At 39.5% G+C, this 27,559-nt stretch overlaps 1 long non-coding RNA gene across 2 annotated transcripts; it reads right to left on the bottom strand.

Moving 5' to 3' along the window:
* Nucleotides 1-1,987: 1,987 nt before the first annotated feature.
* On the bottom strand, nt 1,988-23,591 carry LOC146601797 (uncharacterized). Of its 2 annotated transcripts, none has more exons than XR_014894976.1 (4): nt 23,088-23,591; nt 13,808-13,971; nt 6,847-7,544; nt 1,988-3,000 (listed from the first exon to the last, which is right to left on the bottom strand). It is a non-coding gene; the product is annotated as an uncharacterized LOC146601797 (long non-coding RNA). The 2 variants fall into 2 exon arrangements; XR_014894979.1 differs by lacking the exon at nt 23,088-23,591 and adding an exon at nt 19,578-19,622.
* Nucleotides 23,592-27,559: the final 3,968 nt, after the last annotated feature.

The following is a 27,559-nucleotide window of genomic DNA, read 5'->3' as shown; positions in this document are numbered from 1 at the left end:
ACAAACAGATAATTCTCCACCTACTTGGACTGTGGATTTTTCTCTGTAGTTCTACACGGTTCTCTGTATTTCTAAAACCCGTCTATTGTAGCCAGTATTTTTTTCAAAGTGGTCTGTTCCTAGACCTACTGTAACAAGACAGAGAGAGGAGGAGAATTACATTCTGTTGACCTCATTTTCACAGCAGTTTCAGCTAACCAGGGTATTTTCCTGTCTTGTCCTAAAATAAGTTACTGCTGCTCTTGCCCAGGCTGATGATATGTAGTGGCAGCATCTCACTGGTAGAAGAAACTCCTTGGTTTGGCAGCATGGTGGAAGGTGCTATGAAAAGTGACATAACTCTGCTGCTGTGAGCACAGCAGCAAATCCTTTAAAGGAACTTAATTATCACAGATGGAGAAATGAAAGCAAGGACCATTACACAGGCATGTTAATCGCATCAGTTGTCCTTCATATATTCCCAGTAATTTGGTATTACATTATATACCAGACTTCCTGTGCAGCTGAAAAGCCCTGCTTGGATGGGCAGAGTTCTCTGGACCCATCATGCAATCATACTGAAACCCATAGCTCCTTTCACTGCTGTTTTATAGATCCAGAGACTGTCAGATAGCGAGAAGCATGAGACATTGAACATGGCTTTGATCAGTTACAGATGGATTAGGCACCAGGCTCTGAGCCCAGCAGCAACCCTCCATTCGGGATATAATTACAAGTTCCTTGACAGGRAAAGCTGGTTGGACATATAAGTCACTGCACAGGAGAAGGGACAAGGATTTGCAAAAGCAGCAGAAGCTGGGACACCAACTGGTTCAGCTGCATGTATCTTTGTGGGGGAAAAAAAAATCAGAAGGCTATCAGACAGAAAGCAAGCAGCTAAAAGCAGAACCACGAGAATAAGCAAGAACAGAACTCTCTGATAATCAGCCTTGCTAGAAATGCAAGGTTAGACACAGAGACTATGAAAAATACTCATTGCTGTATGTTCTTAGGATGTTCAGAGACACAGTGCCAYACTAAAGATACAAGAATTTATCAGTGGATTTATTCTCCTCCTAGAAGAAACTGGCTAACTGCTCTGGCCAGGAGAAAGCCCTGTCAGTGTAAGACACGTACACTGAAATGCTGCAAAGGTGGGTGCAGAAAAACCCACCCTTCACCAACATATTATTATGCCTCACAATGATGGCACAAACTCTTCTACATGTACAAAATAGCCTGTGAAATCAAGACCAGCTATGTTCTGAAAATATGGCCTTTAGGTTCACAAGGAAATTATCGTCTTAAGGAAGAAACTAGTGGACAAGATTCTACAGATTGTATTATTCAGGAAACGAGGGAAAAAAAAATCATACTAGCATCTCCCAACCTTAAAATCTATGACCAAAGTAGGCATCTGGTCAAAACAAATATTTTGTTTACTCCTTTATTTTTCTCATAGAGACTATATGCATGAAAGCTAGCTGACTGTGCACTGCTAAGGGGCTGTTTTGCAAAGGACATGAATGGGAGGAGATGCATCCTCTCATAAACACAGCATGGAGGAATAGTGTTAATAAGCAGAGAAATTATTTAGGCTGATGCATTTGGTATTGGGATTATATACCTAATTTGGAAATTCAATAAATAATGATTGAACTATTAGTTATTCATACTCCATACAAACTCGTTAACAGTTTTTTCTTTTACTTCCTATCCATTATCTTGCTTACATCTGCTTSGGAATGGATTTTCTTTGGGGTTAAATGCTTCAAAATGTGATACTYTTATTACCTCACCAGTGTTGTCCTTTCTATTGATTAAGATACATGTTTCTAGCTGCAATTTAAAGGGGAACCGATGCTGAAGAAGGACAGTCCTGCCCACAACTATTCCTTCCATCTGCAGCTACACATACTGGCTTCCTTATGTCTGCACTAGTGATTACACGGCTGCAGATCTCATTGATAAATAATAGAATTCTGCAAATAAGAGATTAATTTTCAACTAAAACAGATTAACGGCCACGTGAGCACTAGACTCAGTGCAATGAGGGAGGTCCTGCATGCCAGCATGGCAAACAACAGGCAGTAAGTGTACAGCCATCAGTAGATGCTGCAGATAGCTCATGCACATGAAAAGCAATATCCAGGAGATAAAGCACTGCATCGAAGAGATCAGCTTTCCAGGGGCTGTGTGCAAGTGACAGAGACAGCAGAACATACAAGAGATTCTCTGGCACAGCTAGCTCGCTTCTGAAATTTCATACCATCAGGTAATGTATTTTACACTACCCTCCACTAGCCAAACAGACTCAGTAACAAATTGTTGCTGCATCTTTTTTCGTTTGTCTTGGCAGGGAAAAAAGTAGTGTCAGAAGTCAAGATCACAAATGCATAGGAAATTGGTTGTATGGTAGCATGAGAGACTGTCTTACTCATTACAGCTCTGCTCCTACGCCACTTGGAGTTAATCATAGACCTCTGTGTGTATGTTCCTCATATGTATTGTCCAGCTGAGCCCTAGCAGCTTTAATCTGATCCTGAATCTTTAAYGAATACGGGCCAGTATACTTCCAAGTAACAGGCCAACTTCTGCCTTGTTTTTTGTTTTATTCTAGCGTAAATCTTTTTGGAGTCACCAGAGGGCACCGTTATAGATAGCTATAGCATTGTGAAGTACCTAAATCATGCCAAAAAAGCATATTTTGGAAAAAGTACCTGTTAATAGTTATGGAAGTCCTGATAGGCCTTGTGGCATTCACTAGGAAATGCATTTTTTTTAAACTCACTATATCTTTAATTCAGCACCTTTCCACACCTACTCATGTGAAAATACACTGCATTACATTAATGTTACAAAGAGTGCCATTGTAAATAGTTTAACTTAATTACAAAGAGATTCTGATCAGAGAATTAGGAACTGAAYAATTAAAAACGCACACTTCCCCTTCAGCATCTCCTTTTCTTCACTTCCCGGTTCTTTTTTCTTAGCTGTTTATTGCATTGAATCTAAAAGAAGCTAAAACAAAAAACAAATCACAAACTTCCTAATGTTATGTTCAATTTTACTTTAAATGGTTATTTTTTCCTTCTTGAATGTGGTTTTGCCTCACATCATGTTACATTAGCAGAGAAAAATAATTTGCATCCATTTACCCAAAGGGATTTAACAATGAGAAGTCCGCTTATATCCAAAGCGGGCAGCTTCCTAGCTCTCCTTGCTGACAGGGCATCTACTCAGCTAATTTCCACACCTCTTCACRAGCTCCTGCTGCTAGACCTGCAACCATGTTAAGAACAAGGCAGTTCCTCTCCAAATACATTTCCCAGGATCTTTTCACAATATCARACTTCAGATCATGACATCCTTTCTACTGATTAGTGATAGATCATCTGAACTCTATTCATATCCATTTGGAAAGACAAACTTGCATGCAATCGCAGAATGTGGCAACAGCTGGAGCTCAGAGCGGGCTCTTGGACATGACTAGGAAAATGTTTTATATAAACATTTTTCTTTTTTTAAAAAGGCAAAAAGTTAACTGCTATAATGCTGAGACTAAGTATTGATGCACAAGCCAGTTACTACAAGCCAACAGCTCTGCAGGGATTATCTAGGCACATGCTCTCAACTACCCCTTTGTTCCCTTAAATGGGAATATGCTACTTTTTAATTACCTCATACTTACTATTGGGGATTAGAGAGAAAAGCATGCACACACAATCTGTGCAACAGCTGATGGGTGGGATGTGAAGCATCCATTTGAATTCAGTCTTCAGTGGTTAACAAAGTATATGTGTTGCCCTTGCACCTCAGCACTGTCAGTTCTTACGCATACTCAGTGCACAGATTTCAATCCACACACCTAACAGGCATATGTTATTATGTGCCTTTATTTTGTCAAAACATTACAATAAAACTGCCAGTCTTCTAGAAAACTGTTACTATGTTATTCATTGAGGAGTAATTCAGATGTGTGGTAACCTGAAGAAGATAATTTACTCCCGCGTTTGTTTGAGATCTCCCCCCTCCTTCCTCCACTTCGGATGTTTTGCTTTCTTTCATTTGATAGTTTAGGTAAACGTGCAAATGCTCTTTCACTAGCAGCTGCATCAGACCTGTCACTGTCAGATTTTCAAACACCGAGCTTGAGCTGTGCAGCCACAAGAAGCCCTTTGTTGTTATTTTACAGCAGGCAGATTTAGCGRAAGATCAACGACACACTCCGTTCAAATTATTAAGGTTAATATCCTGTACTTGCAAATGACTGATTTTGCTTTGGAGGCTTGTCTCTGAATTTATTTAGATTAGCTATTTCAGCCATGTAAACCCTACAAGTAAAACTATGCTGTCTTTTGAAGAGCTTCACTCTACACTCTGCAAAAGCTCTAACTACTACAAGCAAACTTTATTTCTTTCTTCATCTCAGCCTGGAGCTGTTTCCCATCCTCTTCATGAAAGGGAAAAGCAGGCAATGAGACTTCACTGGTCAAAGGAAAAGCACCTCTTACATCATCCTCAATACTATGCAGGTTCCCCAATGCCCATCTGGGTTATTCATCACAGAGCATCAGATACAATTGTGAAATGGTCCCTTCATAGCAAACAACGTAGCTGAGAAACACATGATGGATAGTCCCTTAAGCAGGGCAAGAACTTCCAAGGGTTGGAAGGGCTCTGCTGGAACTGGCCCTTYCATCCCTTCCTCTGGCACTGCTGCTGCTCAAAGGCAGGCATGTTCCAGCTGAGACCCAGAAAAATTCTACCTGAGGCMTAAAGGAAATTCTAGTCTTTACCAGGTTAAATTCAAGCATGCCATCATGTACGTGCACATAACTCTTACCAACTTCAAAATATGTACAAAACCCTAATTTGATCCTTTTTATTGTACCTGCTCTGTTGTTGTGACTAACAACTATCAGATTTGTCTTAAAAGCAAAATAACATATATACAATATTAGTTCTATGCACTTATGCAGCATTTTGGTTTTGATTGTTTGAAAATTTCTCACAGGTATTACTTGTCCTCTACAGAAACACCGCAYAGACAGGAATCTCCAGTCTGAAAAATAAAAAACTGAAAGGGACATAGCAGAGGGCTATAAAATCAAGTGCTACGGATGGCAATTGTTCACTTTTCTTCCAAATTAAAGCTCATAGGAAAGATTAACAAAAAAGCRGTTCTTCACACACGGCACAGTCAATTGTCTGCACTCCTTGCCAAAGGAGTGAATTCTAGGAGTTTGTACTGGTGTCAGCAAAAAGACTAGACAATCCTGAAAATGAAATCTGTGAAGGTTTACTGAACACACAAAACCCACCAACAGCTCAGGAGGCCCCTGAGGCACAAGTGGTAGGCACTAGGAGGGCAATGAAAAACCTAGCATTTATACTGGTCTTGTTCTTGGACTTTGCTCAAGGCATCTGCTTGGGTGTCTGCTGGGGACAGGACACTGAGCTAGGCAGATCTTCAACCATACTCAATATTGTCATTCTTGTTTCATATCCTAATTACCACAATGGGAAATGATTACAGTTCTCAGGAGTTTTCAGGCTGAGAGTTACACTGATAGAAACCGCTAGAGTGAATGACTATGACTAGATGACAATGACTAGACATGTCACCAGAAAGTGTCAGGTAGTCCAGTCTAAAACAAGCCTGAAATAATCAACACTTAACCCCTGAAGAGATGCAGCACGTTTTCCTGATATTGTGCAGCAGCAGGAGATTATCAAAAACATGTAACATAGTCCAGATCAAAAAGAAATCTAAACTTGCATCATATTTGTTACAGTATATTTCAAGACTTGACTTACACTTTTTCCCACAGAAATTTAACAGTTCGCAAACATTGCTGCTTTTGAGTAAATCTTAAACTTTCCGGAGAGACAAATAAGGCAAAAGTCACTTTTGTAAGCTCCTTCTGTGCGTATCGTGTAGTTGGAGTGAACTTTGTGCATTCATGAGGAAGGAACTCCTACACATTAGAATTACGTTTGACCATGATGCCAGTACCCAGGCATACCCTTGTCTCTGTGCAAACTCGGTTTAACCAAGTCTGAAACACTGCCGCATGCATGGTACATGCACACTCTGCATTCCCCTGAAGTTGTATCTCAAGGAGAGTTAACACAAGAGGGCGCCTGATGTCCCAAATATCCAGAGCCTGATCATATACTGCCTTTTCTGCAATAGTATGTCATATATCTAACATCAAGTTCTGATCAAAAACTGATTGCTGGGGGGTGRATGGAAAAGGGCACAAAGCCAGGAGTAACACCATAGCTGCTTGTGGCTAGGCCTCAGATTTGCTAACGTACCAAGAACGCCAGGGAACACTTTCCCTGTCCCAAAGACCCGATTCTGTTAATGACTCCGCCTTTCCTAAATAAAGGCTGCTATTAGGTTGTATGAAAAAAACTGCCATTTGCAAGACTTAAATGGTAGGAAGAGGCAGAAATATCTTAAGAAAATGGTAAGACAAAAGCCAAAAAGGTTAAATATCTTTAAGTTAAATTTAGCCTGGCAACTGCCCAAACTATGAATTCTGGCAGATTGCTGGTTATAACAGAAGCCACTTCCTCTGCAGCAACAGGCAGTCAACGCTATTGTGCGCTTCCTGGGGATGGGCTTTGCGGTGTTTCAGACCGAAGCCACAAAACATTGCTTATACAGAGCTAAGTGATTAAAAAAAAAGAAAAAAGAAAGAAAAAGAAMACACTAACAGAAAGCCCACCAGTGGCACTTCAGGGAATTCTCCCATGCGTATCCACCTCAGAAATAATTGGGATATTTTTCTCCCTCCCTTCATTTTAACACATAGATTTCTATCACCGGAAACTTTCTGGAGAACAGCTACTCACGCAGTGCAGCCTCTGCCATCATAACCCAAGTATTTTTATGGAAGAGCAGCAGGCCTGAGAATACCCTCAGGGACGTGCCGGGGGCYACCCGCTCCCCTCCTGGCGGTGCACTCCTCTCTCTCCGCAGCAGGGCTGCGACAGGAATACAGCTCGTGTCCTCGCAGCCTTCCCGCGACAGGCAGAAGGCTCACAGGGATGGAGAGCCCTGCGTCCCCTTGGCAGGGCCTGCTGCTCTCCTTGACCACAGAAGGAGCAGTAGGAAGCCGGGACTTTCGCAGCACTTTCTGGCAGCTTTCAGCACTGCCTGCCAGTAGGGATGCACGTGAAGCTCCTGTTGCAGCTTTCCGCTGTTTTGTTCACTTGAAAGGTKGGCATCTTCCCCATCCATTCCTTCCTTCTACAGCTCCACATGGGGCTACAGAGCAGGAAGCAGGCATTACACAGGCTCCAGGTGCTCTAAGTGAAGAGCTGATCAAGTAGATAGCATGGGGGAAGGACCTGCTGCCACCTGCTCCTCTTGCTGTGCTCCTTACTGAGGCATAGAGCAGACTGAAAAAGGGGAGCCTCCGTGTAGCACCCAGAAAGACGGAGCCAGGTCATTCGGTAGGGAAGAGGTAGAGTTCTTGCAGAGGGTCAGTAAGAGTGTGCAACCACGTTTTCCCCATGGGGGGGGGGGGGACGAGAATGACAACATTATGCTAATATAGGAGACAGGAAACAACAAAGCATAAAAAAACCCACTGAAAGTGAATATATATATATGAAGGGTTACCAGGAGCACTAACAACTGAACTAAACGGAAAACAAGAAAAAGGACCTGGTTCATCTAACTCCTTCCAGTTTTAGTAATCTCTAGTGCCACTCATAACAGTAAAGCAGTAAAAATAGGTCCTCAGGCATATAGCGTTCAAGGCCTTTAAACGTCACATAGAAAAATGAAGATTTTTTTTTTCCCCCCTAGGTGATGGTGACCTTCTAATGYCTTACCCTGGCATACAATCTGAATTCAGTATTTTGACACAAGTTTGAGAATCTAGATAGACAGGCTGGAATTTCTAATTCCCCTGTTTTTTTCATGGAATTGCACTACTTCACTGCCAAGGATCTTGGTGGGCCAGTCCTGATTTGTCTTTACTAAGTGGCTTCTTTTCTCTGCGTTCCAGAAAAGTGCACTGAGGTCCTCATCTACCTCAACGCTGTGGTCCAATCTAAGTATAGACTTCTTTATAGTTATGCAAGAGAAAGGCACTTTTATTTCATCTCATTTTAAGGTAAACATGTGAACAGGATCATCTGAAGTGCACTTCTATCAAAAGGCAATATACTGATTCTAGAATTATCCAGAAAGCAAAGCTCCACCACCAGGTTAGGTGTGGAATGAAGCTCTCCTCTTAGCTGAAAGGGTTTGCAAACACACCTGCCCCACACAGCCATGGGTGCCATCAGCRGGCAGCTCCTGCTCCCACAGCCGGGGCTCGTGGGCACCTCTCCCCACATTAGCACACGTCCTCCCGCTGCTGCCTGCGGCGGGTGACAACGCAAGCAGCCGTGCTCAGCGCCACAGGGTAATGCTCAGCTGGGGGCAAAGGTTGCCTCCAATGCTCGCAGCTGTCTGGACAGTTAACAACCGGGTACAACTTATAGGTGCTGTTTCACAAAACAGCAAAGCCAACCTCATCACCAACTGCTGCTAAAAGGAGAAGTTCCTGTTTCGTCGTCCCTTGCACTAGCCCTGGGGCTCATCTGACCCCACAATAAGCTGGTCAGAGCTAACCTGGCATCAGACTAGCACTGCAAGAAAAGTGAAGAGTTTTCTGCTCAATCAGCTCACTGAGTTCAACTGAATGCTAGCACTGGTACACAGGTGTACCGCGGGAGGGAAGGAAGCAGATACTGGCAGGGGTATGCAAGCCACTTTGCTGAATCATTGAATAACACACTACACTACCAAACAGGTTTAACTAAATTKGCAAAGACCCCCATAGGGGCATCTGTCTGGCTTATAAATTGTTATTACGAAGTGATTATATTGATTCTTCTCAATTCAGTAGTGTCCCGGTTTGCAGATTTCAGTTAGTTTCAATATCACAAAACTAATGACCTAGTAAGGCAAATGGGGCAGCTCACAGCAGAGCTGTTGTTTCAACGCTGCACGCAGAAGCTGACAGAGGTCACTCATTGAGTACACTTCCAGTTCTCCCAAGATTTCTATGCTGTTTCCTACATATTCCATCTTAATTTAAATCAGKACTAACAACATTGCAGGATTCTTTGGGCTGAGGTCATGGATATACGGCTCTGCTTCTTCACTGGTCTGTAGTGCAGGATGTGTACAATATAAAGTAAATACTACAGCCTTGAAATGTCATTCCACTCTAATGGTTGTTTATACTATGGCATTTCCTATAAAATAAGTGATCCTACATAGAACTTATGAATAATAAACAGCAGCACCTGCTTGCATCTCACTTCATAAGACATTTTCAGTTTCCTGCTGTCATACCCACACATTCTACTGAATGTTTGGAAAACACAGTAATTAAATGTGCCATTACTTCCCCTCATAGTTTAGCATCTCCAGATTTATAGGCTCTGATATCAAAATATAATTAATTGCCTTAAACTTTGGGAAATCCAATCCAACAGTCCTATCCAACTTTTACAACTCTCACAAGGTTGAAATACAGTGAATATACTGCTGTTTCCCGTAGCAAGTATGATGAAAGATCAACTCAGGCCTCAGTTTTTAAATGGGTTTCTAAATGAAATACACCTAGAGACCAGTGGCCTTTCAAGTAAGTTTCAACATCAAGCAGGATTAAATAGTCCTAGAATAACTAGCAGGTTTTTTTGCAGACTGCCATCAAGTTTAGAAGGCCTGCTCCTTCCCAGTTATAACCCCCATCTACCAGTTTAAAAAGCAAATGCATCAGACCTGCTAGAAATTAAAGCTGTTTACATCTGTGACAGTAACTCCCGATGTGTTTGCAGCTGCTTGTGGTATGAGGCACAGGCCCAAAATCTTACCTCCYTTAACATTTTTGTAAAGGCCTTCCACATTGAAACAAAAATCAACCCCATTCTACCGAGAAAGATAATCGCTACTATTGATTTAGAATCTGTAACAAACAACTCCAACTGTTGCAGGGAATTTATGAATAAATTAATTCACTGCTTTCGATTTCAGCAGGAACTGGGCTGGGTACTCTGTTCCTGGAGCCGTTGAAGTGAGGTTAAGAGAACAGGTACAGAAACAGATAGCAGACCTTCTGGCTTACGTTTCTTCAGAATTCTTAGTGCTGTAGCTGTTCAAAGTTTTGCACAAAGACTAATTAAAACCAGTTTAACAGTTTCTGTTCAGAGTCACCTCTGAAGAAAGGTAATGAAAGTAAGTATAAGGCTGCTATATATTAAGGCACTCATCTCTATCCTGCAGAAATATTTGTATCTCCCTCCTCAAGGTAAYCCAGTAACACATAGGCAACATGACTAAGTTGGGTCAGTCTGGAACACACACATGTGAATCTATGAATTCCTTCTGTTTTTAGGAGGAACACTTACAACCGTAACCTGCCTGTGAAGCTCCATGCTGCAGTAGAAAGTAGCATCTCTAGAAAGCTAAGAGGCCATTAGCCTCTACAGTCCTATCACTGGCATTAATAGGATTGCCACCAACAGAATCATTTTGACTAGTATCTGCTGGAGATGTAGAACACAAAACCCTCACACAGTCTTGCTTTTWAAAAAAAAGCATGGAAGAAAGACACAGTGAAAAGAAYCTGAGTCTGCCCTGATATATCAGTGTAGTCCAGCGGAGCAGTGATAACAGCCTGAATTACCGAGGCAGTAACTGGAAGCAGACTGCTAGGTAGCAGAACTGTAAACACTCCTCAGAGGCCAATATGAAAGAATTTAGTCTCAATGAGGAACTTCCATGTGTTCAATCTACAGACTGAATCAGTCATAAGTTGTGTGTCTTCAACACAACAGGCTGCACAGGATTATGCAATTATTGAAATACATTATCCACCAATATAACTTCATTGCTCACTGGAGCATGAAGGTTTTTAGGTTCAACTAGCTACTTATCCTTGAACCATTTCATGACAGCACTGGGCCACTTTCAGTAATAATGTATATTTACTGAGGGATAGAACTGCATGTTAACTACAGATTTTTGGCAGCTATAGCCACATCATGAGACTGGTCACTTCCTGCTACACAGACACTGAAAAAAAAAGAAAAAAAAAGACAGAAAAGGATTAGTTTTCCATAACTTGCAGCTGGGTGTGTCCTTCTAAAAACACTGCAAAGGGGACTCTATTGTGCCAGCCAGCCCAAGAGGAAGGCACTCCCCAAAACACAGGGACCATGTAATTGCTCTTGCACCTTCCAAAAGAAGCAGAGCACATGCTCCCATCCAAACACAGCCCTGTTTGCTGTGCAGTTTCTGAGCTTCTGTTGACACGAGGAGAGTCATCCCTTGCTAGGGCACAGTCAATCTAGAGCACACAGGAGCTACAGATGAAAAAGCAAAACTCATCCTGAGGGAACTTCTGTTTACTTGAATATCTTCTCTATAATCGTATTTTATGGGCCACATGTTTTGGGAATGCTGAACAGTCAGGAGACTGGCAGTGACCAAAGGGAGGTATTTCCTTCCAAAAACTGCTGAAAACCAGGATACAGCCTTAAACACTCTCAAAGCAGCCTTATGCTTAGCTATATAAGCACCACCATGATTAAAGTTTTGCTCTTAAATAGGTATTGAACTTCACCAAACAATATTTAAGTTGTTGCTTTTTTYTAAATAATTAAGAAAAAACAATACCAAGGTTTAAAATTCACTTCGAAAAATATTTTTCTGTCTGGAAGTGAAAAATAACACCTTGCTTTTTAAAAATGTGATCCAAGATGGTAACACACAAAATGGGGGGGGGGGGGCCCCACAGGTCTTTATCCTCTTCAATCCTACAACTCCYTCCTTTACAAATAGCTCCATTAATTTGTAGGCAGAATAGCACACAACTCACCAATAGGTGTGAGTGGCAGATTTAGAAACACTAACCACCCTATCTCTTTGGGTGGGATAGCAGACCCAGATATGCTGTTCTCTTTTTACAGTAATGACTAAGCAGAGATGAAGCAGTGTCAGGAGAAAAAAAAAAAAAAAGAACACACACAGCTCAAGTTATTACCGAACTTGCATTCCTTCTAACTTTTCTTCCCTTAAAGACAGGAGATACTTATTTTTATGTTGTGCTTATGCGGCCATGCCACTATCAGGCTTAGTATGACAATCATCAATTGACTCACATAAAATAGGGTAACGTTTTACTAGTTTACTGATTAAATTATTTTGTTTTCTAATCAGGAAAACTAATGTGTTGAATTCCTCCCCTCCCCCATTTCAGTAAGAGTATTTAGTATCTGGCAGGACCAAGCACCTTTTAAGCTGCCATTCCTTTGCATTAGTGTTTTCTGTATAGTACTTTGAACAAGAGGTTAGACAAAAAAATATAGTCACTTATAATCTTGAAGAACAATGGGCATTTCTGTGAACTGCTTTTCTACACAGGATGTGGGATGGGCCTCCTTGAGCTTGTGTAATCTGTCTGGAAGTCCAAAAACCACACTCTGAAAACATGCTTTTCCTTCAACAAATAGTCACACATACAGCTTGTCTAATGTTAGTTTACATGGCTTTCATTCACCAACATGGAAAATTTTCATTTAGAAATGCTTTAAAAATATTATTATCTCAAATACAATACACAGAACTTCTTATATAAAAGCCTTTACTTTGTTTTAATTCCACCACTGACTATTTAGGGGTGGATATGTCACTTATTTAAAATGGGAGCTAAGAGCTGCATCTCTAGTAGTGTTTTAAATGCCAGTGTCACATCCTCTGATCATTTGAGCCCCGAAACGAAAAAAACAAAGGCACTGGAATCAATTTAATCTAATACACTGGGAAGGATTTGTAAGCTAAACATTCAGATTATCCTACGAACTAGGTTTTTCTAGATGCTCTGATTGTAAAAAAATATCAGGCTTAGATACCTCGAYAGCCCTTCTGAGTCCCTTATACTCTGCTGAAAAATAATTCTTCCTCCAAGTGTGTACCAAAACAGTCCTGCTTGTAGGGAAGGAGTATACGTACTGTGCAAGGACTGGACCAAGTATAATAGAGACTAAGACATGTGGAAAGCATGGTTTCCTCCACATTTGACATCTGGCATGGCAAGGTAAATTAAAAAAAGGAGACAGTTATGAAGCTGCATGTTAAGAAGTGCATATTGCAGTAGCRCATTGTTTCATATTATTCCACTTTCAGACAGATTAAGCAAGGTTTCTTATTTCAAAAGCATTCCCATTTATCTAAAATAAATTGCCTTGATGCACTGAAAAAAGGAGGAACTGCCACTTGACCACAGAAACGTTTTCATCACAAATATCTGTGCTGTATTTGTAGAGATAGCACAATAATGACATTAGAGCTTTTGGATCAGGCCTTGGACTCAGACCTCAGAAATATAACTCCCAGTAAACAGCAGGGTAATGTATCTAGATATCAGACAGCATGTCATTGCATTTCAGAAGTGCAATGACTTAACTGGGGTCATCATCAAAAAAGAACAAGTATCAGTTATGATCCTCCTTTTAATTTCATTTCATTTACTGGAGTTACCTGCTTGAGAATATGAACCTCTCCCTCCCTCTCTTTCCTGTTTGTCCAGCTCTTGCAGTTTTAAGACCTGGTTTATCATCAGCAATTACTGAAGTATTTTTAATACAAGTTCTCCTTTACAATTTGTGCTCATAGTAAAAATACAACTTTAAGTATAACATTAAAAATGCTGTACTATAATGAATTGTTAGGAATGGTTCCACTCTAAATAAAAAATACACGTACAAAACCGGGTTAAGTGCTTTGAAATATTTTCCATCAACTCACCACTATAGTTTCTGTTATAATATTAAGTATTTTAATTCCTCATGAAATTAGCTGATGATTTGAGGCTTCATTATCTTTTCCAGGGCTTGGTAAATACCCTTTAAGTTTTTTCAGTAAGTGCTTTTGAATCTATTTTTTTTTCTTGCTGCAAGAAGGTTTTATTTCTGTAGGAAATCAGAAGTAATAGAATTTAAGGTTGGGCAACCGGAAAAACCCCACAACTCTTCCAACTTATTAAAACTTATTTTTGCACACTAACAGGTTTCAAGTGATTAGAAAACCTTCAGAACTTTCSCTCTTTTCCCATGCTAATTGAGATCAGTATGGTAAATTCCATTAGCCAAGTTATGAATTGAGGGATAACTATTCAGCAATATTAGACACAGCAGTTCCTACCTCATCCTGCTATATTTTGACAATCAACACACTATGAGTCAGAAATTACTGCATTCTATGCATAACTGTTTAACATCTGACTTCACCCTAAGCAAGTTCTCATCTGAGTACATACACTATGTAAATCCAGCTCCTGTAACTTCGTACGGGAAAGTTGCAAGGAAATTCCAAAAGCTAACAGCAAGTAACGTTTCTATGATTCAACAAGTTATAGCTTTTTCCAGTGTAAAAAACACAATATTAACCACATGAAAAAGTGGTTTTTGCCTGCATTGAAGATTCCAGGGCCACTTCAACTTTGGGTGACTGAGTCTACCACCCTGGTTAAATTCCACTGTTATTCTTCTACTTTATCCTGTACCTTCACTTAAGTTAGTTCAAGGGTGAAAATAAGAGATAAAGTTCTATGTTGCAGAGCCTCAGAAATCAGCTATACCAGAAAAAGCAGAGAAATTGCCCTCTGACTGGATTCACTGGGTTTTTATCTTTTTTGTTGAAAACTGTTATCAATGTGTTTATATTTTAGCCTCTCTTTACAAAGTAAAGCAATATATCTCAGTTAAAGCTTACAGCAGTTATCCCAGCTGGATAGAAGACTACACTGGAGCAAGGTACTACTACTAGTCATGCCCTAGTCTAAATAATAATACCTGAAGAGTTCTGTTAACATCACAAGCAAAAAAAANAGAGAGAGAGAGAGAAATGAAAAAAAAAAGTTCTATTCTGCTTCCTGTCATTCTACTCCTAATTTTTAATTTGTTAGAGAAGATTGAAGCCTGTATTCAAAGACTTCAAACCAAGTTGTGAACATCACTCTCACTGCTAGCAATACTAGTAATTTTATTAAGGGCTGGAGCTGCCACGGAAAGGCAAGGTGGGGGCAGGGAGGAAGGAGGAAAGAACGAACCAAGTCTATGAAAGTAAGACTTGAAAGCTGTCATTAAGCTCATTGTTTTAATTACATGTTTTAATGCATGAAGTGAAAGTGAAAAAAGTTTGATGACTAGAAATACAATTGTGGAGAATCAGGTTCTACTCATCTGTTTTATGACATTATGAAGCCCAACAGCAGGAAGTGGAGAAATGTCAGAACAGACAGCCCATGCAACTAAGTTCTCTTGTTTTATAACAGTTTGTAATTTCAGGCCACATACTGTTGCCCTAATTTCTTCCTTGTCATATTACTGGTAAAAACTCTTCTTCATTTGCGGCAAAAGCAGTATTGTTAACTTGTGTCAAACTAATAAAACTACAACTAACAAGAAGCTAAAAAAAGATCTCAGAATAACACTTAGCAATACCTTTATTTAGATTTTGCCCCTGCCTCAAGCTTCCTAAGTACCAGAAAAGTTTTTCATTGATTTAAAAGTTTTAAAAAAAGTTTCAGCAGCAATATTGGCCTGCAAGTAATCTGTCCTATCACAGAACACCTCTCCCTTTATTCTGATGATTTGTGGATCCACACTGGGTTCCAGCTCAGAAATAAAGTCCTGGGGTGGAATCAACCTTCTGGTCAGAACATCCTCCCCCCACAATTAGCCCAAGTGAGGTGACTGAGCGCTATGGTTTGGTACTACGACAATAACCCATAGTGGTGGTGAACAACAGCAGGGGGTAAGAATACCTTAAGCCACTATTGCCTCTCTCATATCTGCAGCAGGCCCTAATATACCACTTCATAATTCTGGTTAAGAAAGCTGGTAGTATTCCAGCACTAAAGTTGAACTCCTCAGTTAACACCAATTTAGTATCACTCACACCAGTTTTTACTTTGTAGATTAGAATGATTTGCTAGTTATCATTAGTTTCTTCCAAGTAGCCCTGACAACATCTCCTGCAACCACTAGCTCAACCTTGTAACTCCATCAGCTTTCAAGAGGTTGCCTTCGTTAGTTCCAYGCTTCCAAGTCCAGCAGTCATCTACTTAGGCTTCTTGATGGCAGGTGTGAGTGGTTGAGAACCACTAAGTTTTCAGCAACTCCCCACATAAGGTTCCTTTCTGTCACTTCACCTCCTATTCGCTACAACTGCCCCTTCTCACTTTAGGTCTTCCTTCTCCTTATACTCTCTTGGATTAGACCGTCATATTTCTCTGCTCAACATCCTCCTGTCACCAGTTCCTAACCCCCTCCTTTGATTCACTCCCAGAGCTACCTTCATTCCTGAAGTCCTTAATGCCTCTTAGGAGTTTCTTAATACACTCCTTCACCCTTGGTACACTTTACTCCATCTCCCTAGCCTACATATGCCAATCTACCACTTTCCTTCATATTTTTATTGATCTTCTGATCAACAGATGCTTTGAATCACGTGTTTTTTTTTCTTTTCTGCTCAGATGTTAGGTTAATTAGAAGCAATTCTAACAACTAACACACACTCTTCCACCCAGCTTAGAGCAATCCAGTATCTTTTAGACCAAAAAAAAAAAAAAAAAAAAAAAAAAAAAAAAAAAAAAACTCCTTTAGATCTAGTTTACAGTGTATTTTCAGCCTTCAAAAGGTATGGATGTACAAGCTACCTTATACATGATTAAGTAACTCACATTTATCTCAGGTATGAAGTATGTATAATCTGACCAGCATCAGAAATTGCAAAAGGCTTATTTGGAAATCTAAGCTTCTTAAAGAAACCCCACCCATAACTTGCACTCCTTTTCCCAAAGGGAGCATCACAGCTTGGACAAGTTTTGGCAAGTTTTCAAGTAAGTAGCAAGAGCCTTTATTCTAAAGCATGAAGAAAGAACAGGAGCATAATTCCTCCCAATTCAACTATATTAAATTGCGTGTGTGTATATATATATGTATGTGTGTGTGTGTGTGTGCACGCACATGCATATATATATACACACATACATACATATATATATATATAATCTCACATACACACAGAGCACATACAGAACTTTAACCCTATGATTTAGAGAAACTAGAAATATAGTAAAAACAATAGGTGGTGCTACCAGCCCTGCTTCTGTTCAATACCCACAAAGGAAATGCATACAGTAGTAGACCCTACTGTACATATATGTAGACTTAAACCCATCTTTTACGTGATTCACTGCTGTTTTTAAATATACCGTTTATTAAAGTTTTTCCTACTTTTTGATACTGGTAGTAACCAGCACTGTCAAACTAAGTATTCATATGGTGGTTAGTATATTACTAATTTCATATTAAATGATTGTAAAGAGAAATTAGACTACTTTCTTGGAGAGAGTTGCAAAACTATATATATACATATATATACATACATATACATACATACATATATATATATATATATATCAAGCCTGTAGAATTACTGGTAAAAATCAAATTAACAGCAAAATATGACAGTTGTTTGCAATTTTAAAAAAAAATAGCTGAGGACAAATGTAACTGCTTAACTCTTACTACGATGCTCTCTTTTTAACATTAAGTTAGCATGATTCAGCCATCAGGGGATTAGTTTAAGATCCTTACTGTCTGTGCCTAAGTAGTGATGCAAGAGTTTGCAAGTCTTTCTGTAAACAGACACTCCAATTTTCCCCCTGTGGAGTTCAAGGTTTTGAAACTGGTGTTCTCAATCAGTACTCTTTCCTACATGGCTAGTTTCCCAGAGCAGCTAATACCAATACGAACTTTTTATTTCAACAAAAAGGATAACAAGCATCTGAGATCTGTTCATCCCACCTCCTCCCAGTCCTAACTTCAAGTTAAAAGTTTTTTTTWAAAAAAAACCTGCAAGTACATCTATTAACAACTATGCAAGGGTGTTGGAACACCTCCAAAAAAAACGGAGCATGAATAAGTGGAAAATACATAGTGGAACACACAGAAGACAGGAAGGAAAAAAGGTATATCCACTGATGACATTTCCTTATAGCTGCTAGAGGAGTATGCTATTGCAAGCCTAATGTTTCTATCTCTGCTCCACACATGAGGACACTTCTGCATGCCAAAGCTAATATTTATCTGCAGCTTGCTTGAGTGGTTCCAGGCTTGTTTTGTAAACATCCTACAAAGCTAAGAAGCTTCATACTTTTAGGTGAGTTGCTGCAGTTTGATTTGTCAGAAGATACACAATCAGACATTTTTCCTCACAAATTTACACCTGTGTACAACTTAATAAACCCATGCAATGATAAAAATGTGGTATTATACAATTTGAGATATCTGTAAGTAGGACTATAACAAAAAAGAAAGAAAGAAAAAGAAGTGTTTCCCTTAGGGGAAAACCTAGAAGACTGCTATAGATCTCTTCATGCCTCTATGGCTCAAACTAGTAATTCAAAGCTTGAGACCTACCCCCACCCCCCCAGTTGAAACCGTTCAGCATACCCCAAGCAAAACACATACTGTTACCAAGCTTCCATATTCCTTTACTTTATAAGAGCTTTGTACCAAAACCTACACATAAAAGTAATATACAATTATGGTTAAGAAGTAACAGCTGATGTGAAGACAGTCRTTATAAACATGAATATGTTTAGATGGTAATCACTAAGAAGCACTAGAGTATTCAGTTTCACTGATTTCTCAAATTAGAATTACTCTTCCAGTTGCTGTCATGGAAACTTTGATGCTGTGCACAGGCATGTCTAGTTATGAGCATTAATAGCCATGTTTTGGGGGCTATCCACATGCGATTAACAGATAAGCTGCATTCTCGTTTGAGAGGCTTTATATCTTTATGTTGTTTAAAAAGGAAGTCAAAATATTATGGAGTGCTACAATATAATTGCAGTAGATGTACTATCCCTCCAACAGAAAGTCAGGAATGTACTGACATCATTTTTATATACAAACAGATAAAAAAAACTCAGAGTTGCTACTCTGAGCCTCACCTCCCTATCACCTTCATCTATGGTGCTCTATGTTTGGGGGGGGARAAGAATGGGAAGAAGGGAAGGGAGACAGAAAACAAGCACTTTTCCTGCTCCCTAAACCCCAAAATTAACTGAGAGATTACTGCTGTAACATTTAAGCCACACATGCACTCCAAGAAGTCTGAAATACTCTAGTCAAACAGTCACAGTATCCTTGCTTTTTGTCCAGTTCTCTCTCCCCCCCCCTTTTGTATCATCATGAGACAGAGATCATAACAGCCTTTAAAATATATATATGTTTTAAATATATATATATATATATATTGGTATCTCTGAAGTCAGCTAAGCAACAAAAGCTACAGGAGCATTCTGACTTGTCAACACAAGAACCAACTTTTCCCTTTCAGACAACTCTTGTCCCATGGTTAAAAAGCCAGCGGATTTAGCAAGAGTCTATTCTTCACATTAGAAGGGAGAGGAAACAAAACATCCTTAAGTTGGGTATAATGCACTGGAGAGTAACTATTTGTATTAACTTCAGGTTATGTAAGCAAAGGTCATGAATACCTGTACAGTCAGACACCACTGGACAGGTTTTGCATGATGGCATGAATTTAGACTGTGCTAAGTTCTGTTTAACTGCTGTATTCGTAAACTGAAGTCAATATTCCTGTATAGCAGAATCAAGATTTACCAGTCACAATTTGTTGAAACTTAAGTGATACAGAGCATTTACAAGTTCTAAGAGGTGTGCTTACAAGCTTCATCAATCCATTTTCCCTGCAAGGCAAAAACTCTAACCACTAAGCCTGCAGCTATTTTAAAAAGCTACAGAAAGAAAAGTGGAGAATGAACATCTAGTTCCAGCAAGGGATTCAAAGTAAAGGCAATGCCTAATTAGTGATAAGCATCCTTCTTCTATGCTGTTCATTTCTGACCATCTTCCCTATTCCCCATTCAGTTTGTTTCCATGGCTCCTTTACGTGCTTAACACTGTCCATTTACTGCATAGGAAACCTGTGAGCTGGTTTTGGAGAAGTCTGGTAGGCAGGTGGGAATTCTGGCATAAAACTGGAACTCTTATGACCTAGCCTCCAGCCCAGTCACTTTCCTTTGACATTTAAAAAATAACACAGATGACAACATAGGTCTCAAATTGTTTTAAGTTTGGGGAAAGTCCTGGAGTTAAAAAAAGCCCAAGTAGGTCTTTATGCTACAAACTAGCCCACTGTGGTATAACCACAGCCCATCTAGCCATACCAGCCTACAAAGCTGGGGAAGAGACAGTCGTGGAATGACATTCTAAACCCACAGAGAAATGGCTCCCACTTACCCTCTCTACTCCCAGAGACTTCAAGGCCTACTCAAATTTCACAGACGGGCAGGAAACCAAGTATTCCACATGGCAGATTAAGTGTTAGAAATTCATAAGACTTCAGAGATGGGTTCTCAGCAGGAAGGAAGTTATAGTGAAATGCAAGACTAATCTGTGTTTCCCTCCACAAGCTCCATAAAACAAATGGGGTGAGGGGTGGGTAGGAGGTGGTGGGAAATGACACAGGCTTTCCTGTTGCACACCAACTACAACCTGTGATGCACAAATGTGGTGCAACTATTTGAAATAAGGATGTTATTCATATGCAGAAGATTACCTCTAACTTGGTCTTTCAGAGTTCTGGAATTAGTAGAGTACAATCTCTCACTGCTTCTAAACCACTCTGAAGATAGCTTTCAGTCACTTAAAATCATATACTGTTAAAGGGCTACAGGTTAGGCCTGCTTATTTGACTGAAATTCAGCTCTATTGGTTGTAAATGTCTTTCTTATACTCCATCTTGCTGTTAGAAGGCAGAACCTCTAATAATGATATCCTCATAAACAAAGTGAAAGAGCTTTAAAATCCATCACTGTTGATCAGGAATACTTTTCTGATAAGTCTTTTCCAGTTAACGTTAGAAATTATGCTCTCCATTTCAACCCACTTACCCTTTCTCCCTCCCCCCAGGGGGCTGCATTTACCTCTGAAATCCTAGACCATCCTCCATTTGGCACCTTATAATTATTCGTAAGCACTGTCATTCACATATCTATATTTAGAAATTTGATCGATTGTTTCATCTTTCACACACTGAAGGACATAAAGCTATTTTAGACAGGCTAAACGCTGTCAGGTATATGCTATGAAAGTTTGTTCACCTGAGTGTTTCATCCTTAACTTTTCTCCCCCACAACAGTTAAAAAGGCCACAATTCTCCTTTAATTGGGAAATACTTTCCTTGTATGACTAGAGCAAGATTTAACCTTTGAAGAACTATCTTAAAAGTGCTCCTAAGCAATAAAAAAAAGTTCCTCTTCATTCTAAGGCCTACTGGGCATATCCAGAACTCAGAACCAACCAGAATTCCCAGAACAGAGCAGAAAGAAAAAAGAGCTACTAGAATTACCCTTTTGGGTATCAAKTGCAGCTCTGACTTTTGGTTCTGTGACATTCTATTTATGTATTTGGGAGTGTCAGTGAAAGGACTGATCAGCCACAGAGTATCAACTCCAAAAATACTCATTTTTCCATCATACCCCCCCAAAAAAAAAAGTCTACTTTAAACTGTGTGACTTCAGCCATCCCTTAATGGCTTCGACTTTTAAATACAGAATGGCTTCTGAACATCTGTGAGGCTGAAGTATCCAATTTTGCAACATGCTATTTCTAGGAAGATACAACAGATGTTTTACATGTGTTAATATGTACATCCTATTCCAAACAGGATGTAGAGTTTACTTGTAATGACTGCAATCACCACTTAATTGTTGCTCAACACTATTCTAGCAGAAAGCAGAGGCACCCAGAGCAAGACACACACTTCCTGTTAAACAAGCCACTAGATCTATCAGAAAAATATCAGAAATCTGAGACACAGGCTTGTAATTCACAGTAGACTAGGTAAGGCAGAGCCATTAAACTGAATGGAAAAGGACTCTAGCCAGGCAACAYGAATGTGGGTTGTTTTGTTTTGTTGTATTCTGCAACTATTTTATCTTTACAAATGTTGCAGCATCACAGAATTACTGAATTTAAATGACATGTTAAACTTAATTTGGACATTCAAACCAACTTAAGCATAAAACAAAGTGCAGCTGCAGGAAAAATAGCCCTCAAGCAGATCATCTCATCCTGCAGTTAAGAAAGCAAGGTTAAAACAGGTCTAGTGCTGAGTTTTCCTTAAAAACTAACATTTGCCCTACAAGGCAAAATTTAGATAACTGATACCAAAAAGAACAGGCTAACTACTCTGTTTATTTAAAWGAGAATAAGTTTATTAACATATGATACTACTGAAATAGAAAACAAGACCAAGGTAGTTAACACCTGTACTTCCAAGACCAAGAATACTCATAGTGTGCAATCTGAGGGAAATAGTGAAGGAGAGGCTTGCTTGTTCTAAGCCTGCACAATCAACTCTTAGAAACAGTACACCCTTACTATATCTTTCAGAGTACAATTCTAATGATACTGTACTTTGAGATACCCATTCCCTCCCAGTTAGGTCTATGCCAGCAACTCTTCTCCTGTTTAACAAGTCTCTCGATCAAAGAGCAGAAGGCATGAAGAACTCAATGCATTTATTTTTCCACTGTACAAGTCTTACAGTCCTACATCTTTTTCTTCCTGTTCACAGTACTACTTAGCTCAACTTAAAATATTCCTCCTGGTTTCAAAAGGCAAAGAAAATCAAGTCAAAATGCTTCAGTTAACCCTTATTTTTGCCTGAATGCCATACCATTCTCTGAAGTGGTCCTTCAATTTTAGAATTACCTCACTATTACAACAAGGCTACATTAATACCTATATTTAGTATTTATATTTCAGAATAAGCCTGAAGCAGATGGTCTGGTACAAAAAGGAAAACTCAAATACTAAAACATTTACAGAACCTACTGCATACAGAACCTAGTTGCATTTTATGCAACTTTTTCAAGTGCTAATGCAAATTTGGAATTGCTACATGTATCATACAACTGCATTAACTGAGTTACTGAAACTCAGTAGTAGATTAAGAAGCAAGCCCTCTTCAGACTCACCAGAATGAGCGTACCATTACATAAAGGTTCTGCCTCTTAATTCTTCTTGTAGTCTRTTAAACGTAAGAGGAATTTGGATCATTAATATCCTATCACTTGTTCCACTGAAGTTTAAGTCAGTTTGTCAAACTTCAAATCTGTAGCCTTAATTATAGGTTGTTATAGCCAGTGACTCAACAGCCCACTGCCACTATTTTCCAGTTATAGCTATTTTCCCTCTCCAACAGAGGTTAGTCCAGATTTAAGTTTGCTATCTCTATTAAAGAGGAGAGACTCCAAGTTCAAAAACTGTCATCAGGAGCCACAGTGTCTAGTCCCAGCCACATGAAGTATAGCCTTTCCTATGCTTGTGCAAAGATAGGAGACAGAAGTGTTTCTCAGAAACAGTTTAAAAATAGGATCCAACAACTGCCCAGCATGCCTTTATAAGCTTACAAGCTTGCTTCAGCATATGAATGCTGGAATGGYAAAGTGCAGCTTTGGAGATTAATTCAAAGTGTGGCACCACACCAATAAAAGCAATACTTTCATTTTCTGAACAGAGTGGTCTCCTAAATCAGGATAACTGCTATAATAAGGTATGAGCAACATCCTCTTATGAAGTGTTCTAACTGGAAGGACTATAGTGCATTTAGCTAGATGTTTTCAGAAACAAGAACCTGAAATCAACAGGAGAGCAGAGATGTAGACCAACAGTAGTACAGACACTGGGGCCCCCAAAGCAGCAGCAGAACTATTCTGTAGTTTAGCACTTACTAGAAAATTAAGGTGGTTAAAGACTGCTGTGCTAGAGACTAAATGATTATCTCAATCTCATGGATTAGCCATAGTCTCACTTACAGTCTCTTAAGGTTGTTGCTTGGGCAGCACTAATAAAGCAGTACAGCTCTGCACCTCCAGCTTGTTTTATACTTCTGAATTTTGGGGAATCAGGAGACAGTGATCTCATCTGACAAGGAACACAGACAATAAGTTGGGGGGGGGGGTAGAAAAGCCCAAACAAAGCTTATTTTCAGACAGCTTTTCAGCTTATATTCCTTTGCTCTATAGATACTGTACTAAAATCAGATCAGGCAGCTGTTAGAGTCAAACTGAACAGAAGTACAGACACTAGTTTTGGTAGATCAAATACTAAGAATGATGAACTCAAAGCTAAGCTACATTAGTTGTCAATTTATTGAAGTCTGCAAGAAACTAATGCACTACTATAGCTGGTAGCACTTAGTGATAGAATGGTATCTGTTCGAAGTGCACTGTTTTGCCATCAGTTTTCTGTACTTTTGAAACCTGAGTCCTGTTAGGCCACACTGAGCAGACTACAGCAATCTTTAGAAACTAACCCTCTGAAAAAAGCATGAAGTACCACACAGAGGCTACATTCCTCCTTTTGCGTAACAGCTAATGCATTACTGCGTATCACTAAGAAGCTGCCAGGGCTTCCTTACTTGACCTCAGGAGTGCAGGAAATCAATTCGTTCACACTGTGATTGTTCCTTACATGTTAAAAATACACACACACACACACACACACACACACACACACAAATTAAAAAAAAAAATCCCTTACAGAAGTCATGTTAAGAAGTTTCAGTGGAGATAAGGAACCCCTTTCGTCAAACACCTAGCTTCTGAACTTGTGCAACTAATTAGTTTTAGAAGTTCACAAAAAAAAAATGCAGATACTTGCTTTCCACATGATGAAAGCAAGTGATGATGATCAGGATGATCTCAGGATGATCAYCTTCAGGGTGGTAGCTAACAAGTTTGTCATCTACAACTGCAGGTCAATCAAGCACTACATTATACGCTCAAAAAACATTCAAGACTTTGCATATCTGATTCCTTAAGCAAGGATTGTAGCGATTCTAGCTATAGTAGCCAGCCTTTAGGAGCTGCCTCCAGAATTCCCTCAAAATATTTTTACTGTACAAAAACCAACAAACAAAAAAGTCTTAAYTCTACTAACAGTTTAAGCCAACATAACTCCACTCTCCCTGCAGCTGCTTCTTCCTATTCCTGTTCAAGCAGAAGCGTCTGTAAAGGCCTGCAGTGGACACAGCCATAAGAAACAGACACCACACTATATCCTTTATAATTAGCTTTATACCAGATCTGTTATCCAACTCTACTTCCCACATGAACACTTGTGCCATCAAAAAAAGGGTGGTGCAGGAGCAAGAATGAACAGCTGGGAAGAGAGGCAGCATCATCTTTGAGCATTAGCACACTTCAAATGTTTCGGCTATGGCATTAATGCATGCTCAGATCTATTACACTTAGTATTGCACTACTTTCTCCCCTGTATACCCTTGAACTCTTGTCAGACCTTTTGTAAGGCTAAAGGTAAACAGTGCTGTTTAAACAACAAGACTACCAAAGACAGGCCACATATACATGCACAGACAAGCAAACATTGTGACTTGGAACAAGTCTAACTGCCGGGGGGGGGGGAGTCAATCACAATGCAGTTGTTAGAAGAACTCTAGAAGAACTCTAATTCTGCAGAAATTGTTTCTTGCTCTGGTAGGCTACCATAAATGCAAGCTATATGCCTGGTTTTACCCAGTCTGTCTCCTGCAGCTCCCTTTAGCCCATTTATCTTCTAGAGAAAAGTTATGTCTTTCATCAGACTGGCTACTGGGCAAGTTCTCCACTGAAGTTTCTGTCACAATAGTAGATGCATTTGCTTTCAAATCATCCTCCTGCTGTAAGAGAACTCAGAATGCATCACAGGTCAGGCTATTTTGAGAYTGCAACACTGCTGGAGCTACTGCTTTCTTGAAATCAGCCAATTCTGCTTCTCTAAGGATAGCTAATAAATTAAGTCTTGTAACCAAAAGAATACTATGGCCTCATTACAACTTGCATTTGTTTCTATAGCTTCATAGAAGCACAGACTCACCTGTTTAAGTACTGCTTTAGTAAGCTACCACTTATATAGAGAAGTTAAAACAGTTCATTTACCTCATGGTTCCCAAACCAAAAATCTAGTGTCAACATGATCAACCAAAAAGAGGATTTTTTTTTTTTTTTAAGTATTTAAAGCTCTGTAGTGCCATAGTTAAACTTTGAGTATTCTGTATGAAACACTAACAAATATTCAAATCTCTTCCTTGCAATGAGGTAAGCAACCATTTCTCATGTCACATTTACAGAATACAAGCATAAGCACTAAAAAAGTGAAGTGTATTTCCTGATTTTCAGTTCACATTGATGTTCTTCATTTAATACACTTACAAGGAAATACAACTGCAGGTCTCAAGTCAGTCAGTACTGCAAAGGATCATCGCACATGGAAAGCTCTTYCGCAACCTTTTATTACAAAAGGAGCATTTACTTGATGTCATTTTATGCCTATAGAGGCAGGATCAGCAGAGTCACTGAAGCATTTTGTCTGATAGTCTCCCCATAACACTAGTAGAGCTTTGTCTACTGAAAATGGTGTTAAATTCAACACAACCTCTAAAACTCAAGAATCCTGCTCTTCAGAGTAGCCTGTGCAGAACAAAATTGGTTGACGCAATGCTCAGCTGACAGCCATCACCTGACACTCAGGGTTTTACTTTCAGGAAGCATAACATACATAAAAATTAGACTTAAATAAGACTTCAAACTTGCAAAAGCTTCATAGCACATCATGCTTAATTACTGCCTCCTTTATATAGCCTACAAAGGAAACGTGCTACTAGGCGTTTCCAATCCTGTTCCTCTACCCCCTCCCCCACTGCAACACACACATCCCCCTATAGGCTATATCTAATATGGACTACTTACAGTAGCTCTCAAGTCTCCAGTCAGCTCTTATGTAACTGGACTCCACCTCATCATTTTACTTACGTAACACATATTAAGTAGCGTCTATTATACAGGAGTCTACTATATTAGTCATATAGCCAGTAACTTTCATTCCAGTAGTTCTCACACAATACATTCAAAAATTCAAGCTTTGTCTACTATTACACTAACACTGAATAAGACATTCACACCTATCTGGTAAGAACAAAGTTTATGAAAGACTAAGCTGAACAAACTACTAAATTGAAAATATCTGCAGCTTTAAATTGTTTGTTGGGTTAGCTGCAACGGATAAAGTTACACTCTACCACACCAGAGTAAGGCATGGAAGCAGGTGCTGAATTGCCTCAGAGACAGAAATAAAAAACAATCTGATCAGTAACACATTGCATACTGTAAGAACAAAATAGTGATAGGATAGGATTAAAAAGCTTGCATTTTTCATTCCCACTTATCAGAACACAGGCAGACTTGGAAAATACATCTGTCCAATTTCCCACTCACCCATACTTGAGTGACAAGTTCATTTTCCTGGGAACCTCAGAAAACATAGTACAAGGGACCTCTCCAAAGTATTTGTATACCAGAATTATTTTTCATTAGGCATAACGTGAACACCTACGTTAAAGAGACAGGCCATCTGCGGCCTAGCTCAGCACTACATGCCACATTACCCT

This window comes from Rhea americana, unplaced genomic scaffold (assembly GCF_003343005.1).
Source record: "Rhea americana isolate MKP2758 unplaced genomic scaffold, rheAme1 scaffold_1, whole genome shotgun sequence".
Taxonomy (NCBI): Eukaryota; Metazoa; Chordata; class Aves; order Rheiformes; family Rheidae; genus Rhea; species Rhea americana.
This window is presented reverse-complemented; position numbering and strand designations above follow the sequence as displayed.